Source organism: Falco biarmicus, chromosome 5, assembly GCF_023638135.1.
Source record: "Falco biarmicus isolate bFalBia1 chromosome 5, bFalBia1.pri, whole genome shotgun sequence".
Classification (NCBI taxonomy): Eukaryota; Metazoa; Chordata; class Aves; order Falconiformes; family Falconidae; genus Falco; species Falco biarmicus.
The window spans coordinates 78,253,377-78,271,533 of NC_079292.1; the positions used below are offsets into that span (position 1 = coordinate 78,253,377).

Consider the following 18,157-nt stretch of genomic DNA (forward strand, 5'->3'; position numbering starts at 1 on the left):
TCTCATATTAAATTCTGTATCACAGTCCTCAGTATGTATATATTTTTAATTACATTTTCAGGCTCATTTACATGCGCATATTGGCTTTCTGCCTGAATGATATCAAAGAGAAAGACCTTATGCTCACACCCAACCACACACACAAGCACATTTATACACAGAGACACTCAAGTCTGTACATTTCTAAGAATGGAAGCTTCCCTCGTCTTTCTCATTCTTAGAAAAGCTTTGGTTCACCAATAAATCTTTAGGCAATCTTAGCTGATTCAAAGCGCTTTAGAAAAATGGAAAATTACAGAAAATGCAGGTTAATCTCTGCTGCATGTCAAAAGTATCAATGACTCTCACTTGACTCATGTTAATAAAAACGTAATATACATTTTCACTTTCTGTAACCTTCTAAGATTTGTCATCAATGGCTGAGTTTGCGCAAAAAGGTTATTCCATTCCTTCTTTCTGGATAAGAGGTAAGCTACATCACAAAGTACGAACGTGATCAAGGTAAATCAATGTGAAAAGGAAAACAACCTATACAGTGTACAGATTTAACTTCGGTTTCAAGTCCAATTGTATTCTCTTGATTAAATGCAAGCAATCAGACAAACTTTCAGGTGAACACACTGTTCTTGCCACAGCCTCAGTGCCTAGGCTCTTACGGCTAAATTCCAACTCTGAAAATAAGATTGCCCCTCAAAATGTCAAATTAACACCACCCCTCACATTTACAGAGTTCCCAGGTACTTAGTGTTTTGATTTTACTTCAGCCACATTTAGGGCCAGTTCACTGGTTTACTTCCATTCAGTCAAAAGGGTCATTTTGTAGCATAAATATTTAACTTGTGTATATATTTAGCTCCTCCATCGGTTAAAAAAATAAAATACATCCTCCTCTATTTTTCCACTGTCTCTGTATATTAACCAGAAAGGTCTGCCTGTACATGTGCAAAAAAGCCCTGTGATACATATTAGATTTCAATAGATGCTTACTATTGGCAGTTGCAGGTTGTAGCTAGAACTAAGCCGCATCAGCAATTTCATATGACACTCTGGAAATTGCTACTACATAACAATAAGTAGCTGATTCAAAAAAGGGAGGCAGGGGGGTGGGGGGGTGAGTAGAAAGCATGTTTAAGGAAGTGCATTTTGGCGCAAGAAGAATATTTCCAAATAAAAAAAGTAGTACCACCTTAAGTTAAAAAAAAAAGAAAAGAAAAATACTGTACATGTATTTATATACAAGCATATAAGGGAAGTGTGTTTAAGGTGATTCAACGATAAGGACTGGACAGACCAATTTTGAGTCTGTTAGGTTGAAATAACTGTCTACTTTAATGGCAGAAAGAGAAATTTGCATTTCAATTAGTCCAATTCTTTTTTTGTTCTTCTTTGTTCTTATCTGAAACTTGCAGCCCATTTTCATACTTCCCTTACCTCCAACTACTCTGCGTGTACAAATTGCCCTCTTTGACATCGTCACCACACTTATACCATTTTCCACGGCCTTGTCTTATCGATTTGCAAAGTTCTACCCTTTAACTCTATTGATTAGAAATTGTGTTGATGCTTCAGATTTTGTTTTGGGGGGTGGAGGGGAGAGGGAGCTATGATTTTATAATCAAGTACAAAAATACTGCATGTTTTATCTTTGATCACAAAGAGAAAGGCATAGAGGGAAAAGTTAAAAGTAACTCTGTATTAACGTGCCTTTATACGCCTTCATGCTTTCAACTTAAAAATCAAATCTGGAATGAGCTGAAAAGGGATTTTCTGCACTTGAACATACCAGAAGTGTTTGGAGTGATGCAGGATCCTATTGGAAATGTGATTTAAAAACACCATTCAAAACCCCTACTCTACCATCACGCTATGGAAAGGAGACATTTAGAGACCTATTCCCTGTTTCTTCCACAGGCAGAATTAGTCCACGGACCAGATCCTGAAACAAGGTGAACTGGTATAAACCCCTGACATGATACACTGTTCTGGATGAGCTGCACACACAGCATAAAACAGTGGAGAATGTGTTCCATTAAACCAGAGCTCTAGACAAAGACTCCTACAGAAGTACCACTTCTAACTGTCCATGCATCTACTAAAAAATTATAACAAATTCCAACTCCAAGATGTAGAGTTCCTATACAGTACTAAAGTTTCTTTGAAAGGGTCTCCCTACCGAAGTATCACATATATCTGAACAAATAGCTGTTTGCTGTGAGTATAAATTAGATATTTTACAATGTGTAACAGGTAGCAAGTACCGTTGGTGTAAAACCTGAAGTGAAATAAAAAGGTATTGTTGGCATAATTCCTTTTTCTGAATAGACAAAGGCATTGTAAGGAAAAAATTGCTAAATCACAGGGATAATCATCATAGCCAGCTCCTCTAATGAGGCATCATGGGATTACTGGAGTTATTATAAGAGTCATCTTATTGAGGAAATTCAAAGTTAATTGAAATCAATTGTACTGTTCTGACAGCAGGTGTTTTAAGTGGCTAAAATATCAAAGTGAACTCTTTAAAATGGTTACAATGAATGTAACATTCACTTTTCAACTCTTAGCCCTGCCAAGTGATATACTGTACAAGTACAGAAAAGTGTACAGTCAAAGAAAAACGCTGGAATGAAATAGTATTTCACATGCCAGTCAAGCAGCTCCCAAACAAAAGGTGGTTCTAACCCCCTCCAGTACACATTTTCATTATGGATGTGCAATTTCCATGAATCTTATAAGGGCAACCTAATGGAAGGCAGAAAGCCACAAGTATACATATTGCCATTGTGTTTCACCTCTGTGGAAATGTCCTTTATTACCCTTTTCCTCCAATATGAACAGGGAATCTCAATATGGTATTACTGAAAGCACAAACAGAACGCTAGGATTGCCATTATGCAAACTATATTCCCAAGTTTCTTCTCCAAGGAGCTGAAGGTAAATTCTTCCTCAGTTTTGTCACTTTTTCTACAGATGGCAAAGCAACCAATAAATTACTCATTGATTCTAGCAATTAAAAAAAAAAAAAAAAAAAAAGAACCAAAGCTTTCTGAATTACAATCCAGAACTAATCTTTACTTTGAGCCAGTAAGTTCATTTGACTCTGCAGTTGTTCAGGTTTCCCAGTAAAGTCAGAAGGACCTCAGTGTGTGGAAGAACTGCAAAGTGAAGCCTGTATTTAATACTGGTTGTCTTTGTGTTTAAAGACTCAACTCAGTAATTGAAAAGTTTAATACTTCAACTGGGAGCTCATCACCCTGCCTCTCTCAACTTCAGCAAGTCATACATAGACGCAATTCTTGCCACGACAAACCAGATGCTCTATGTACCTTGGGACAGAGTTTGACAGGAGGTTCAACTTGATTTGGAAATGCCTTTCAGGTTTTATCTTAGTTTTCACTGAAGCTTATAACCCATATTTTACTTCAACAATTTTGAAAGTACCAAGCCATATGAAATACTGAGCTTTGGCAAATGTCAATAATTTACCCTTTAACATGTGTAAACAATGCTGCCATTTCCAGATACAGCGCAGCATGAATTTCAACAAACCAAAAAAACACTTCCTCTTTTTCCCCAAAACAAAGATACAACACCAGTAAAACCAGACATCTTGAGCTAAATCATTTCCAACAACTTGCATAAGAACTGTACTTAAAATTAAAGAATTCTAACACTTTCCACAAACAGTCTTTGCTGGTGATCACCACAGGCAAAATACAGTCAGCGATTTAATTTCAGATATACTACCCAAAAATACAAATGAGCAATAACACAGGCTGGGAGAGTCTGCTTGAAACTAATGTTGATTTTCTGCATAGATAGTAAATTATGGTAAAGAAATGAGGCAGTGCACAAGTGAATGGCATATACATAATGTCTTTCAGGAAGACATATTTTTATTACTGCGCTCCAGGACAGGCTGTGTGAATTCAGAGTTCATCGCAGTTGAAAATATAGTAGCCCACACATGCTCATTGTTGATTTTTAAGACCTGGTCTACCACCCAATACTTACGTCAGTAACAAGTAACTTCCAACTGGAGGTTAAAGCTTTGTTTATTCGTTTATCTTGATCTATTAATTAATAAGACACAACTTTCCAAAATTAAAAGGCCCTTAATGACTCTTTAAGGACATAAAGAAAGCAAGAAACATGTGCAGCAGAGCACCTCTGGTGTGCTTTTAAGGCCAACGCTGGCTCTTATGATAGCTCTTTTATTTACATATAAATGCTTGTTGCTTGACAATTTAGATAAAAATGTTACCGCTGCTCTGCATGTGCTGTAGATTGAAGGTGTAAAACCACTGGACCAACTAATGGAGTCTTCACACATCATATCTTGTTAAAGAAGAGGTAACCCACTCTCAAATGCTATTACAATTCATCAAAAATATAGTATATGAAAGATACACTTCTAACAAAAGTCTAACTTTTGTCTTTCTGAGTTGGATGCCAAACTAAGTACTGATTGAAGCTGCACCATTTCAACAATGAAAATTATTATTCTAGAGTACTTATTTGAAAACACTGAGAAAATATTAAAACTACATTGAATTCCGTATTTCTCTAAACCACCAACATAAAAGAAACATCTATGACTGGCATGGGATCCTTAAGTTGCAACTTAAAATCCCACTGTGCATAAAAGTCTACTTTATACATTTACCTCATGCACCAAAAGTTGAGTTTGTCATTCAGTTCTTTCTGTCTTTATTTGTAACTTTCAAGAAAAGGAAATATTGCCACAAATGCCAATGGCTACAATGGAAAACTGATGAATAGAGGTACTGAAAAATAACACTCACTCCTGCTATATTTCTAACAGATGTGGATGATGTGATCATCCATTCATTTTACTATCTGTTTCATCACCCACATGTGCAGTTTAATTGAAATGCAATTTCAGCATCTTTTGTATTCAGTGCATGCACAATCAAAGGTATACATTATTGAATTATGAATTAGTTGTGCCTAAACAAATCTTCGGGGGGGCTAGGAGGGAAGGAATGTAAATACGTATGTAAAAATAACCTACCTATTTACACTGCCTACTTAAGTTTACATCAGTGTTTTGCTATAGCCACAAAAGTAAGAGCTTGAAACCACTCAACGGCTCCAACATTAGCCTATCTATTGTCTCAGCAGCCTTCAGTGCACCTTCTTCATGTCCTCAAGAACTGATAGTTCATTTATAAGCTATTACCTAAGGAGCAACTACCATTATAGCAAGTCTGTAAAGTTACACAATGGTTTTGTGACTTGGTCAACAGCTAAGACCTCCAAGCTCATTCCACTTGTGACCCAAGAAAGATTTCAGTTTAGACCTCCAGAGGTGGCAGTCTGGAGCCAGAGGACACCACATCACTGGCTACTCTTATTTATAAGCTCTTGTTGCACAGGATGTTGATATCAGCAGAAGAAAACTAGGATTTTGCCTAAAAACAGTAGGTTTCCTGTTAGGCCAGATTTGCTGTTTGCACAATTTTAGTATTTTATGTTTAATTACTTCATAGTTTACAGATTTATTTATAAGATTATGAGGAGGGTAACTCATAAATATACGACAATTGTTCACTAGTTAGTTTGGATTGTACATAAATATGTTGCACAAGCTTAGCAAAAACCTTTTTTCACCAAGCTGAATCAGAACATTCAAACTGTATTTTCAAATGTGTCTCTCTGCCTTATCTAAATTCCAACATGACACATAATAAATAGCTTCTCATTTACTATCATCATAAAAATTTAAACAGCCTTGAAATAGTTGCTACAATACAGTGGAAAATGATCAAATGTATGTCCTAAATACCCACTTAGAACAGTAAAACTATTTCCATATTGAAGAAAGAACACATAAAGATGCATTGTTGCAGTAAAGGCTGTTACCTTGTTTAAAAAAAAAAAAAATCTTCTACTCAGTATAGTAGTATTAGAGTCAACAACTTGCTGTTTTACACTGCAAAAAAAGGACTAACAGCCCTTAGCTATCATGTAGTGTCAGATTTGCTTTAAAAAAGAAAGTATCTGATTTGATTCTATACAGTGATTAAACATCTTTGTGCTCTGCTGAGTAGGGTATTCTATCCCCTCCCCCCTCCAAAAATGGCATCAAAGCAATCAAAATGGTAATGTTCAGCATGAATGGGGCCCCATCCCCCACCTTCAAACTCTGCAGACTTTTCTCCATGTTAGAAGAAACCAACACCCCTTCCTCACAAAATGGAAGCTTCCACTACCAAATTGAGAGTGCTGACAAATTCTGATTACAATAAACTGGGAGGAAAAGGGTGGCATATAATCACCATCACCTATGGGCACAGATTATATATGCACGGATCACTTTTCAACTTTAACCACAACTCCAGCAAAACAAAACAAAACAAAACAAAAAGGAAAAAAGGGTTGGAATCGCACACGTGCCCCCTTCCCCTCTCCCCTCTCCCCCGGCGGTCCCTCGCCAGGAGGGAGGGAGGGAGGGAGGGAGGAGGCGGCTTTGGGGCTGGCAGCCCGGCGCCCCGCAGGCGCTGTCCCCAGCCCTGGTGCTGAAAGGGCTGCTGCATTCCGGAGGAACGGCGCTCGCTCCCGCCGCCGGCGGGGCCGGGAGCCGAGGGACGGGGAGAGGAGCTCAGCACGGCCGCGCCGGCCCCCCGGGGAGGTGGGGGGTGGGGGAGGGGGGGGCAGGAGGGTGTGGAGAGTGAAAGTTCACCCCTGGGGGGGGTCGAGCCGGCAGGTCTCCCGTCGGCTTTGTCAAGTGCCCTTCCCGCACGGCAAGTGGTGGGAGCGGGGACAGGAGAGCGGGGGGGGGGCGCGGGCAGTTCGCGGAGTGTGAGTGCGAGTGTGCCGGCGTGAGCGTGCGCCCGGCGGCGCGGCGCTGTCCGCGGTGCTGAACGCCCGCCGCCCCCCGCCGCGCCCGGCAACTTTCCTCCCGGGGGGCGGGGAGCGGGTCACGGGCGGAGCAGCGGGCCCGGGGGTCACTCGGCACAAAAAGAGAGATGAGAAAGTTTGGGGAGGGCAGGGGGGAAGGGGGGGGGTGGGGGGGAGAGGGAGGAAGGAAGGTTTCTGATTTGTTTTGTTCCCCTCCTCCGGCTTTTTTTTCTTCCACCCCCCACCCCCCCCCCACCCCGGCAGCTGAAACAGGTTAATCCGTTTTTATTCGTATTTTTGGAAGGGGGAAAAAAGTGAAAGTGCCTAAGTGAACTCGAATCAAAAGCTAACACGTCAGATCAGACCAAGGGAAGAGAAAGGCAAGTGGGGAGGGAGAAAAAAAAAAAAAAAAAAAGAAGAAGAAAAGAAATAAAATAAAGTGATCAATAAAAATCAGTTTTGTAATCAAACCCAGAAATGGCTCCAAACTGGGCTCCAGCCTCCTCCCTCCCAACTCTTGCTCTGCACATTGCACGGAAGTGCACAAAGTAGCCCAAGACAGGAGAATTTTCCATATTCCTAAAACATGTCGACCAACTCAAAATGGACGCCTCATTTTTTTTTTTTTTACGTTTTAACTACTGCTTATCTTTTTAGTACTAGTACTAAAATCATTCTCTACCCCAGCAAGACATCCGAGAATCCGACCTCATTTTGAAAACATGCATTTTCTTACTTTACGCTTAGGAAAAAGGATGTTATATTCTCCGCTGTCGGTATTTTTCAGCTAACGCAGACACTTTTCGGATGTTTAGATAGTGCATTGTAAAAACAAAAAGAAAAAACAAACACAACTGAATCGATCTGTTCCTTACTTGTTTCTCATTAAGAGCTGCTATTCTTGATTGCCTTTCATGGATTTGTTTCTTAAGATCCCCGTTCTGCAAAAACGGCAATAAGATGCATATTAAAGGCAAAGTGTAAACTAACCCCTGTAATGAATAAACTTGCGATCTAGAAATTGTTCAAAGGCAAAACCGTTCCACCAAAGCCGTACGAAAGCATGCACACACAAAATACCCTCCTTAGTAAGAAAGCTCAGTGCAGACTACAAAATGAGATCTCTTACTGATAAAGTTTCTCATCCTGCTGTCCCAGCACAACTGCGCTTATTACAGCGGGGATAAAATACTGAAGAAGAGAAAAAAAAGGATCTGCATTTACCTGTGGATCTTGCTTCATCTGTGCAACTAGTTTCTATAAAAAAAAAAAAAATCACCCCCAAAAAAGGAGGAATTAGAAACTGTTTCAAGTTTAATGGATTTTTTTAAATGTATGTATGTGTGTGGACGGGGGAGGGAGGGGGGTAAGGAACAAAGAGGCAAGTAAACACTGCGAGTCAGTTTCAAGCAAAGCTCATAAATATTCAAGTCTCGTCCTAATCTCTCCAACACACACGCACACACACTCGCACACACTCGCTCACACTCACGCACACGCACACACACACTCGCACAAGCACCCACCGCAACGTTAAGTCCGCATCTCCACAACGCACACACACACAAAAAAACTCAGCCAAACAAGCCGCAAAACTACTTTGGCGAAGTGCTCGCCATTGCCGCGGGGGGCCGGGGGGGCCCGGGGGGGGCCCCCGCCGCGGCCCCGGCCTCCCCCGCCGCCCCGGCCCCGGCCCCGCTCCCCCCCCTCCCCTGATCGATAGACCCTGCGACAAGAAGCAAAGGCTACTTGATAAGCATGCAACACTGGCTCCCTTCCGATCCTCCTCTCCCTCTAAAAAGCACCGGGGATAGAAAAGCATTTTTTATTTGCTTATCATTTTATTTTTTTTTACCTGATGACATTGGATTTCCACTTTTAACGCCTCTTGCAAGCTGTGTAGCTCCATCCCTGCAACTTGCCAGGCACTTTCCTGCCACTTTCAGATCCGAATGAAGTTTTTTTGTTTGTTTGTTTGGTTTGGTTTTTGGTTTGGTTTTGTTTGGCTTGCTTTTTTTTTTTTTGCCCCCTCCCTTTCTTTTTTTTTTTTTTTTTTTTTGGCTTTTTTTTTTTCTCTCTCGCTTTTTGCAACCGACCCGCCAGCCAGCCAGGCAGCCACCCCTCCCTCCACGGAAAAAAAAAAAAAAAAAAAAAAAGTAATTAAAAAAAAAGAAGGAAGGAAAGAAAGAAAAGCCAGGAAAAATTAAAAAAAAAAAAAAAAAAGGAAAAAGGAATGGCAGTAATAATAATAATATTAAAAAAAAGCGACAACAACAAGCGAAAGAAACAACTACTCAGTCTGCAAAGCAAGTTCTTTGCCTCTTTGCTGGGGACACAGACTCATCACTCACTTTCCGCCAAAGTAGGGGGGCCCCTCCCCCCGCGCCCCCGCCCGCGCGCCCCCGCGCCCCCCCCGCCGCCCCCGCTCCGCCCCGCAGCCGTTCCGCCGCCTCCCGCCGCCCCGCCGCCCCCGCCAATGGGGACGGCAAGGGCTGAAAACGGGAGGGACTATATTTCCTCGGAGTGCGCGCCTTGATTTCACTTTGCCTGGGGAAAAAGTTGTGCCTCGGCTGCCAATGCTAATTCGGCGGTGCCCGGATGGAGCGGGGGGCAGGGGGAGGGAGGGGAGGAGCGGGGGCAGTGAAGGCTTGCGGCCCGCGCATGCGCACTGCGCCGCCGCCGCCGCCGCGCCGGGCGAGAGAACAACAAAGTGCCGGAGCGCGCGCGCGCGCGCGCTCCCCGGCGCGAGGGCCCGCGGGGAGAGGGGCGGGGAGAGGGCGGAGCCGCGGGGCGGGGCGAGCCCGCCCCACCCCCCGCCCGGCACTTCAGGGCCGCCCCCCACCCCCCAGCCCGGCACCTCAGGGCCGTCGCCGGCGGGGCGGGGGTTCTCCGTGGCGGGGCAGCGTGGCCCCTTCCCCTCGCTGCCCCGTGGGTGTCCGCTGGCGGCTGCCCAGGCAGGGGTAGCCCCTCCCCCTTAGCCAGGGAGAGGTCCCAGCGGCTGAGGAGGGGGAAGTTTCTCCCAGTCCCCCTCCATCAGGATCCCCGGTACCGGGCCGCCTCTCCCCTTCCCCGGCCGGCACGGCAGCAGCTGCCAGCCGGAGCAGCCGCGGCTCGCCCCGTCCCGCCACAGGCCGCTGGCGCCTCCCGCTGCCGGCCCGGCCCCGCGCGCGGCGGGCCGTTGGCGAGGGCTGCGCGAGCTGCGAGCCCGCCGGCGGGAGGCTCGCGCCCCCCGGCAGCGCGCCCAGGTCAACCCGCCCCCGCGCGCCCTTGGCGGGCAGGCGCTGCCGCCCCCCGCGCCCGGGACGGGGCGTCCGGCCCCCGCCGCGCTGAAAAGCGAAGTGTCCCCAGGGGCGCTGCGGGGTCTGGGGGTTCCAGGGCTGCAGCTCGCTGGGGGCACGAGCACCCGCACGGCAAACTGCGGGGGGAAGCGGTGGGGTGCGTGGGACGCTGGGACATGCAACGCGATCAAAGAAACTTGCGGCCGAGGGCTGGCAGCTCGGCAGCACGGCCTCCGGTCGGTTGCTAACACCAGCGACAAGACCCAACGAAAGTACACGAGTACCTGATAATACCTGACCTGTGAAGTAAGGTGAGAGAGCAGGCTAGGCTTCTGAGCAGTTACCGAGAAATTTGAAGTGGCTTTAAAAAGGCTAATGAAGCATTCGAACTTAACTTTTGAAAAAGGGAAGCCTGAAGGATTTTGTAAATTGGGAATGTTACCTTTGTTACCTCTGGCTGTATCAGTGCAAACCTTGTGTGAGTTCAGAATCAGCCCATCAACAACTGACTAAACTAGTCACGTACGATTTCTCTATGCATTACTTGTTAATTCATTGGCATTATGCTGGTTGATTTGTTTTAATGCATATTTCATTGGTAGAGCAAAGAAACTTTTTCTCAACATTACAGAATAGTCACTTGTTCATCAGAATAAAATTAACAATTACTGCTAGCCTAACTTATTGCAAAGAAGTGTACAATTTTATGACGTTACCTGCAAGGGGTGAGAGTTATTGTGTTGTCCTTCCCACATCAGTGAGATGCCAACAGGAAAAGCGTAGACATTTGTTTCAACCTGCTCGCCATTCAAAAATTGGTTTATACGTCCCCAGTGCTATGATGGGTCACAGATTTTAATTGAAACATAAATTATAAATTATAAAAACATAACAAAGTACATTGCTTTTCATTTCTTGAGACTGCTTGTATTGTTTTCTAGCAAAGTTGTGTAAAATACATTAATCTGTCAAATACATTTATGCAATAGCATTATGCAATCATTTATAACAGCTTTATGCAATGTACTTGAAGATTATGGTGGCAAAAGTCATCCTGCTTGCTGGAGGCACAGGAGAGCTCAGTGAGCTTCCCTTACGTCTGTTCACCTGCATAAGGGAGTCTTACAGTTAGGCTGGGAAATGCAAAGGGAACGGGAGACCAAGTAGGACAGCTGGCAGTGTTGCAAAGGGGTCTGCTTAAGCATCGAGATTTATGATCACAGCTAACTAAAAAAAAAAAAGTCATGTTATGTGAACTGTGACATATCATGTGATTAAGCACATTTTTCATTGACCCCTGGAAAGATTATCCTTGCTCTTAGAAGTTGTGGAACTTCAGAAGTCCTCCAGAAGAAACTGTACCCCTCCTTTCCCCTGGTGGTGGAGATCATGTTCAGAGCCTGGATGGGGACTTTCACATACAAAAATATCCTGGAGAAAAGGTGTGCGTTCTACAGCGAAATGTGAGTGTAACCTCTCTGTTGCCAGAAGTTTTGTTGTTTTCCGTATGACATTGTTTGGATAAATAAGGACTAAGAGGGCAATTTTACAAACACAGCTCATGAAAACTTTATGAATGTGAATCAATTTGATAATCCTTCATAATAAAGTTATGTGCACAAGCATTTCTAAATCAGACTCCTTTTCTGCAAAAAAGTTATTGCAGCAATGTATTTGACAGATTGACCTACCTTATAGGATTGCCTAAAAATGCACAGTACGGTATCAATAGAAGACCAAAGAAAAACACATTTTGTAACAATATTTCCTGCATACAGCATCTCAGGACCAGTCATTGTATGAAGAACACAAGATACCCAAAATTCTTTCTACTAATTCATCTAATTACAGGTAGCCCAGAATCCAACACCTGAGAGTCAAATCTTACACTTCAAATCCTCACAAGAGGTGATGATGTTCCTTCCTTATCAGATGCTATTACTGATTCAGGAGAAGACTTGCAAAGCTACAAAGAAAACAAGGCATTTAATTGCTTTGGTAATGCCATCTTTCTATTATAATTAACTTGGAAAATCCACACCCACACATACCTTTGTGTAATATGCTCCCTCTCTTTCCTCCAAAGAGTACTACAAAGATGTGGAGGAATAAAGTACTGGACAGTGATTTGTAAATACAATCAATGGTTTTGTTGCAAATTCCATGCACTTTGAACTCCTCTTCCCAAACTGGCAAGGAAAAGTGTCTGAAGACAGTAAGATCATGGGCAGCTGAACAAGAAGGAGCAGCTGCTGCTCAACACAGGCTGCCCAGGGAAAATACTTGAAGTGAATGGCAATGTACTGTGCAGATTCATCTTTATACACAAGCCACTATAAACTTTCCTGTAAAAGCAAGGGCTCTTTCCGCAAGTGGGAATAGCCAGTGGTTATAAAACTTAGGAACCAGCCAGGTAAGAAAATGGAAGAGTGGAGACTGAAGCCACATTGAGAGTCTTAAGGTTAGATGACCTCTCCAAGATGTGTAGTTTCCCTGTATTTTTTTGATACCTCCATTCTACAATATGTTCCTTGCCCTTTTGAGATCATCTCTCCAGCTTAACTGAGAAGATGCTGTAGAGAACAGGAATTACTTTATGGAAATAACTTTTTCCTCTTCCCAAAGTCAGCTTAACCGGGGACTAGAGACAATGGCTATCTCAGTGAGACTGAGAGATGTAGCCAGCTTTTGTCTTTGGTGGAAAAACCTTTGGGAGAGGCAAAATGAATCAGGAACTTCATTCCCTGTGATTACCAGAGGAAAAGGAGATGAAGAACAGTGAAATGTGGCTGTCTAAGATATGCAGGAGGCTGCAACATTCATCTAAAGATCTGATCCTCTGCGTTCATTTCTAAGTCTTTGACATCCTCTTTGTCTCATTACCTGGCGTGTCCCTAACCCCCCCAATTCCTTCACCAGAGCTGCAAATAATTCACTCTTCACAGATTCATAAGCTAGCCCTTCCACACAGCTGCAAGATTAATTGTGTCCTTTCCCTTCCTTTACTTGACTAAAATCAGGGTCACAGGAACAGAACTTACTCCTCTCTGATTGTTTCTGCATCATGCATTTGAAAGCTGAGAGGACCCCAACTATTAATGACGCATTGTTAGATGACAACAACAACATTAGACTGCATTTCAATTCTTGTGGAGATTCAGTGTGGGGGAAAAGGAGCTTATCATACCAGCCACGATAAAGACCTCTGCTGAACTTTTGCAACTCCTATTTAGCTGGAATTCCTCAAGCTATTATTCCTTGTGTGCAAATTTCTTTGTCATCTTTTTGTCATCTCCGGGTTTTTTTCGGCACACTCTCAATTCCCTCCGGCTGCTGCTCAACTCACATACTTTCCCCAGCCTGATCCTGCTCCCTCAGATGGTTCTGGAAGTACAATGATATGGCAGCATCAGGTGCCTGCAGATGAGACAAGCATTTAAGATACTTCACTGGTCACCAACGGCAGTCCAACATCTACTGATCTTCTGACAATACAGACGAATTGTTTCACCTACTCCTTTCCCCATTTCCTGCCAGAAAATCTTTGACTCCAAATAATGTTATTCCTGTAAGGTAGAATGGAAAAGAATCAGCAAATCAGCATCTTACCAGATTTCTTGCACTGTTGATTATGACTATATAAAATCGTCATTTATGAACTATATGATGTAATGGAGAGTATTACATTTGAAGATAATCTAAAGTTTGGAGCGCAATACATATGCTAAAGGATAGGATGAGAGTTCAGAATGATTGTGACAAATTGGAGAAATGGTCTGACAAAGTGATCTACAATTCTATATGAACAAATTTTAGAGATTAAATTTATGTAGATATAATCAAATTCACAAATACAGAGATAGAGACTTAACTGCTTAGTGGTTCTGCAGGAAAGATATTTGAGTTTATAACGGATCACAAGCTGAATGAGAGTCAAAACTGTCAGGTTGTTGCAAAAAGGGCTGAGATGCATAAACAGGAGTGAAATTAAGATACAGGAAGTGATCCTTCTGCTCTGCTCCACACTGGCAAAGTCTCAGTTGGACAACTGTCCAGTTTTAAGTACCACACTTCAAGCAACATGTGACTGAGTTGGAGAGGAAGCAGAGGATGTTAGTGAGAGCAGTCAGAGGTCTGGAGATTGTTAATCTGCAAAGAGTTAGTTAAAGGCTTGGAGTTACTTAGGCTAGCAGGACTGAGAAGAGACATATTAACAGTCTTCAGACATATAGAAAGAGGAAGGGAGTAACTGGTTCTTCTCATCTCGGGGAGAGAACAGGAAGGGTTAGATTTACATTCCGGAGAGGGAGACTCAGACTAAACATCTAATGGCAAAAGTAGGTAATACTGCTACACATTCCCTTTGGAGATGCTGGAACCACTGGTAATGGAGATCTCTAAGAAGAAGTTAAACAAACAACCTCCAGAAAAGATAGGAGTGTTGTCTGATACTGTCTTGGAGGAATGAGAGAGGCAAGATAACCTCTTAAGACCTTTTCTGCACCAGTATACTATTATCCTTCTGATAATACAGCTGATGCACCAGTTTAGGATACCCTAAATTGCATCTACTACTGGCTCTCCTTCTTCCTTATAGGGTTCCTCCTGTTGATACTCAGCTGTCCTGTTTTATGGTTCACTCTCTAACTGGCCACATACAACTCTTACTCCCAGTTACCCAATTACAATAAATATTAACCTTATGCCTTGCAACCTATTACTTCTGTTGTTAAACCATCATAAATACAAACTTCCCACTGATAGCTTAAATAGCAAAAAGAGAAAAAATTGGTTCCCTATGACCATATTCCAGTTACCAGGGTTTTTAGACTTCCAGTTGCCTTCATCTGGGGGCCGGAGGGGGAAGGGAGGGTGTTAAAAGAAAGAGAACAAAGGCTTTTTCTTGGTAATAATTCCAAATGTAAAACACAATTTGAAAGAAGTCTGAAATACTGCTAGTTTTTAAAGAAGTATCAAGACTTCTCTGAATGTGTATATTTTCTTGCTTTACTTTTTCCACATCTACAGAAATGATTTACACATACTGACTTCTGAGAAATACTCTTCGTATCAGTCTGAAAAAAGCACAAGATCCTTCCTTCAAAGACTCTAGAGGCCAGTAGATATAAATACACTCTCCAGGCTTTCTTTGTGAGAAAAGGTTCACATCAAAAACTGTGGAAACTACAGTATCAATGTAACAGAAGACAGGATGCTGTTCTAGGGTATTGCCATAATCTAAAAGCAGATACACAACAATTTCAGAGTGGAACCAACAGACAAAAGTACTCACTTTGGCCTGCGTCTGAAACTCACTTCTACAAAACTGGCATTCACAATGGAAAGTCTTGAGGCTTTCCCACAGCCTTTATCCTATCACTGTAAGGGCAAATTTCCTTCCTGCTCTAGCGAGGCGTTCAGGATTTGGCTTGTGGGATTTTTCTGTCATGCTACTTTCATTCATATCAGCTGGATCCCAGTTCTGGAACACAGATTTCTTCAACACTGAAGGGTTGAGTGCCCAGAAGACCAGATTTGTAAAGGTATTTACACCTCTGAGTTGGATCCCAAGCACCTTTAGAAATCTGACTTGTCCTGCAAAGCATCAATTAGTTTGTTTTCAGAAGGTGTTAGGTGCCTATACACCCTTAAAATCTGGCTTTTCCCTTGAGGTAGGAGCTCTTCATCTTGTGGTCTCAAGTCCATTGTTTGCAACGAAATGGTTTCCTTTCCATTATCAGCTGTAAGCATTTCTCTAGTTATAACAATCTCCCTTGTTCTCCCATTGTGTTATAAGCACTTTCCTGTTCTGCCTTTTATCCTGTCCTTCCATCTCTCTGTTACATTTCCCCTGATTTTTCCCAGCTGTCTCCTTTTAGCCTCCTATCTGAATCGCAGGATCAGACCTACCAAGCAGACTGAATCTCAAGACAGGATGAAATCCTATTCTATGTGCAGACAGCTCTTACTGACTTCAGTGGAAAATGCCTTGATTACATCTGCAGAAAAGATCTGGCCCTTTAAATGCAAAATGAAGCCAATATTTTTATGCATTTGAAAAACTACCAGTGGGTTACATGACAGTATAAATCATCAGCTGGGCTTCACTTTCATGTCAGTCCTTGGAAAGGCCCTCCCTGTGCTGTCGTGCCAACAGGTAAAAGGACTTCTGAAAAATGCAGACATTCCAATGAGAGAAAAAAATCTATTAAAATCAAAACTTTCGGCACATTTGCAAGTCTCAGCAGCACCACTCCCATGCTGTTTTTATGAAAAACAGCTGCATCAGTAAGCATAACATAGAACTTCAGGTAACAGGGATAAACAATACATTTCTCTCTCTTGTCAGGAGTGATCATGAAGAATTAACTTAAGTTCTGTTACTCATCCCCCCCCGAATCACAAGTTAGGTACACATGCCTTATGTGGGGGCAAAGAGGTAAAGCCAGCTCCATTCTTGATCCAATTTCTTTTTATTCCAAATACCAAACTAGTTTTTGTATGCTGCTTCTCACATATCATGTACTCTACAGTGCCTGGTAAAGTAAATGAGGTCCTTTCGGAAGCATGATTCCCTGTAGGGGATTTTTGTGTTCATTTTCCCTGGGAAGAGTTAAAACAAAGAGTTTTCTTCTCAGTTGATTCTTTTTGTTTTGAAAGAACATTTTGAATCTCTCTAAATAGACTTTTATATCCATGTAAATGACCATACAAAGTCTCATACTGTAAAACCCAAGCTCTAGGACTGTCCCCATATTACAGAGCAGCCTGTATGGAAAGGTAGTGATGCTTCACATAGTCGGACATTTGGGAGAACCTGGAAAAGGCTTCTACTATGTCAAGAAATTGTACAGTGCAGCCAGTGCAGAAAGAACATCTCGCACATTACTCCAAAGAGGGGATGTGCTTGGGCTGAACTGCTGAAGCACGTCCTGAGAGTGTAACACACCCCTGATTTACACCTGTGGTGTCAGTGCAGTATAATCACTGCCTGTGAGATTTAAATCAATGCAGTGTGATTTTCAAAAGCTCTCATACTGGGCTAACTTCACTAACTTTGAAGTGAAGACTAAAATTCAAATGAGGTATAATAATGCTGAGCACTTCTGAAAATCCCTCCCATGAGCTTGAGGCTCACGGAATATTTTAAAATTTGATCAGCAAATTCTGGGTGTTTCTCTTCTTATGTTGGAAATGGTGCTATCTTTTCTTCTCCCAGAGAACCAAGTCACTTTGAGATGTAGCAAGTTACACACCTGAAAACAAACAGTTGCCAAATACACTAGCTGCTTTTTTTTTTTCTTTCTTTTTTTTTTTTTTAATTTAGGCTAAAAGCATAAGAGTGGGGGCATATAGCTAGTAAAGCATAACATTGTGTTGGAGTGTAAAAAGTTTAGAAAATAAACTTACGTCCTGCAAGTGACTTAGTCACTTGGACTTAGGATGCTCCAGCCCTTTCAGGATGTGTGCATTCACATCTCCTTTGAGAAAAAATCCTATCTCTGCTGAATAACATCTACTTCCAGACATTTCACACAAATCAAGGATTCAACAGGATATTGAAGTTCACAGCAAGTTCTCTCCTCACTTTTAGTAGATCTGTCTCCTTCCTCAGGAATGAACAGTCCATACCTTCCAGCACCACTCTCCAGAGCATGCCTTGACCTCCTTTTCAGGCAGGAGGTAATGAGCCAACTTTTTCTACAAAATACTTTCTCAACGGGTTCAGCACCCAGTAGCATATGGGAAAACTTGGGCAGCTTGATATGTAAAGCTGGCTGAAAACCACAGTAATGCAAAAACCATCTCACACTAAGCCTGAGGTTTCCCAGGCTGCCAAGGAGATTTAGAAGCCCCTTTCCAACAAGTGTTACAAATTTCAGCCTCTCAGACAGTTTGGAAAATCCTTTATTTAAGCATTCTAGTAGGGAAAGAGAGGAGAGAAAAATCAGCTATCAGCCCAAGCCTGCTCACACTTCAACCATACCGTTACGGAGAGGTACCTGTGCCACTAATGT

General features: G+C 42.7%; 1 long non-coding RNA gene across 1 annotated transcript; it reads right to left on the reverse strand.

Annotated features, from left to right (window-relative positions):
• Window positions 1-7,735: 7,735 nt before the first annotated feature.
• LOC130150811 (uncharacterized) lies at window positions 7,736-8,872 on the reverse strand. Its single transcript, XR_008822390.1, has 3 exons — window positions 8,717-8,872; window positions 8,086-8,118; window positions 7,736-7,802 (listed from the first exon to the last, which is right to left on the reverse strand). It is a non-coding gene; the product is annotated as an uncharacterized LOC130150811 (long non-coding RNA).
• Between the last annotated feature and the right edge of the window lie 9,285 nt (window positions 8,873-18,157).